General features: G+C 41.4%; 1 protein-coding gene across 1 annotated transcript in view; it reads left to right on the top strand.

The window, feature by feature from the left end:
* The first annotated feature begins 423 nt into the window (after window positions 1-423).
* The window catches only part of EBAG9 (estrogen receptor binding site associated antigen 9), a 31,946-nt gene continuing 29,617 nt past the window's right edge, over window positions 424-2,752 (top strand). Inside the window, exon 1 of the mRNA XM_007466238.1 lies at window positions 424-612. The gene's annotated coding sequence lies outside the window, so the exon portion shown is untranslated. The remainder of the gene's footprint in view (window positions 613-2,752) is intronic.

Below are 2,752 nucleotides of genomic sequence, written 5' to 3' on the forward strand. Positions count from 1 at the left end.
GGTATCACACAGTTTCGGTTATTTAAAGTTTGTACCTGCCTAGCAACAGTATTCTCATTCCAAAAGAGATTAATACGCAGACCTGGCAGAGGACGGAAATTAAGTGACCCCGATCCCGATCCGGACCCGGGTCTTGGCGGGGGGTTGTCCTCTGCCCTTCCCCAGTTAGCCCTCGTCTCTGCCCCGCACTTTCCGCCCTCCCACCTTCCTTTTCGCCCCTCCACCCGGTTTCCCCCCACCGAGGCCGACTGCCACTCTATGGTACTGTTTCCGGGTCAGGGTGACCTCTGGGGTGAGGGAACCGCGACCCGGAGCGGGCCTCGGGCGTGCAGCCCTCACCATGCGGGCTCACGCGTGGGAGACCGTGCTGCGGGGCTCCAACCGGAATTCCCGGGTCCCCAGATTCGCCCCCCACAGGGAAATTTGCCCGTTCTTCCTGCCCTTCCTCTACAGGCCTTGCTCCTTCCCAAGCAGATTTTTCTAAAATCCAAATCCCAGTCCACTCGGCACCCACTTGAAGCAATTGAGAGCGTTTTCACCAAACGCCGTACATACGGCGTCGGATTGTGCAACCTGAAAACGCTCCTGTTGTTTTTCGCATCTGTACAGTGGGTATGATTTTTTTTTATCAGACAATTTCAAGTGGGTAATCTGAAGTTAAAACATTTTAGTTATGAAACTCGTTCCTTTTGAGCCTTTCAGGAGACTTTACTCTGCCTTTGTAAGAGCCTCAGTGGTATTTGAGGGCCTGACTGAGTTGCCTTAGATGGTCCAGTGTTCGCCCGCTCTCACGTTCTACTTCTAGTTCCCCTTCTCTTGCCGCTACCGAACTTTGGTTTTTCAAATTTAAGTGAGGTCAGGTGGTTTTATTTTTGGAGCCTTGTGATATACCTTAACCTACTTCAGAGATTTACAAACTTAATTTGAGGATATTCTGTACTGTACTAGATTATATGGTGTTTCAAATTTTGGTATTAAAAACATTCAGAAATATAGTTTTAGAAATACAGCAATTAGTGACTTGTTTAGTGTGTACCAACACAGATTTTGGCTTGGCTTATTTAACAATTTGTGAGATAGTGACTCTACTGAAAAGATCTCGCCAGCAGTTTACATGGAATTACAGGGAGGAAGGATACATTTAATCTTACAGTTTCTAATGCATTTTTTTTTTAAACTGTAGGTGAATCCTTTTCACTTGACACAGCCAAGCTGTCATTCCTGTTGACTTCCTAGAGATGTCATTTGTCCAAAAGCGCTGAGGGTAGGTTGCTTTATGGTTCTGAACCTTATTTCGGCTATATCTCAAGTTTTTGTATTTTTGTAGTAAGTTTTAAGGAAACTTTAATTTTAAAATTAGATTATATTAGCATTTCTCATGTTCTAGAAAGTATTTCGACAGAGTAAAAATGCAAGTAGCTTAAGATGTGTACTCAGATTGGTGATCTAGAGAGCGTTTCAGAAATCAACTGAGGCAATGAGTGTAAAATTTAAGAAGAGGTTTCTTAAATGGGATGTGGTGTGGGAAGAGCCTGGGCTTTGGGGTCAGTCTCTTTAACTTCTGGGTGAGTGAATGTGAACTTCACTAGCAGTTGAGCCTCATCTGTTAAATGGGAATAGTGAAACTCACCTCCTTTGTCTCTAGGATTCCAGTGAGGCCATAGAAAGTACATTGTCTAGAACTATATTGAGTGCTCAAGGAATGATAATTTTCCTTCGTTCAACAAATATTTGAGTACCTACAATGTGCTTAGCATTGGCTAAGACCTAGAAATACCAACTGAGCAAGACTGATGGGGCCCTGCCTCCCTAGTTCCTTGCATTGTCACTGGCTTGTGACAGTTGAGCAGCATACACAGGGTTTCTGTGTACTAGGTCAGTAGTGTTTCCCATCACCCGGGGTAGTATCTGTTACATAGTAGGTGCTAAATATACGTGTGTGTGATACACACACACACACACACACACACACACACACACACACAGAGAAATGGATTGGAACATTAAGTAAATATGGGTCCCAAAGAACTGATTCCTGCCTTCAAATCAGTGTAATTGATAAAATCAAAAGTGTTGCTTGATGGTTAACATGATTGCATTTTCCCCCATTTCAGTTGCAATTGGTTGGAAAATTTATCTTGGAAATTATAATACCATCACTGAATTACTAAAAATGTTTATTATTTGTGAGATATTCTTGGCTTTTGAATTAAATAGACTTAGATTTGAATCTAGATCATTGGGTGTGGGAACACGGAAACATGAGCTTACTCTCTGCTTCAATTCTATGAAAAGAGAGCAATAATATCTATCTCATAAGGTGGTTTTATGGTGAGATAATACTTAAGTAGTGCTTGGCACATAGTAGCTAGTCAGTGAATATTAGTTTTTCTCTTTTATTAATCACAAAAGCAACTTTTCCACAGAATGAGGATATTCTTAATTGCTAGGGAGAGAATTCTATTCTGGTGTCAATAATAGTCCCACTTTCTGATTTACTGTTGGAACAAAACTTTAAATTTTATTTTTAGTTACCATTAAAGTCATTCAAGTTGACAAATACTTATTGAACAATGACACATAGCAATATTTGTGGCAGGGCGATGACCGTTGTTACCAAGCCTTTATATGAAACTTATTCTCAACTCTTCATTCATGTAAATCCTGACCAACTCCCTTTTTTCCAGTCCTTAAATACTAAATGTCTTCTCCCTTCAAAACATCCTGATAGAGTATCTCCTCAACTCTTTCC

The sequence above is a fragment of the Lipotes vexillifer genome, unplaced genomic scaffold (genome assembly GCF_000442215.2).
Source record: "Lipotes vexillifer unplaced genomic scaffold, Lipotes_vexillifer_v1.1 scaffold508, whole genome shotgun sequence".
Classification (NCBI taxonomy): domain Eukaryota; kingdom Metazoa; phylum Chordata; class Mammalia; order Artiodactyla; family Lipotidae; genus Lipotes; species Lipotes vexillifer.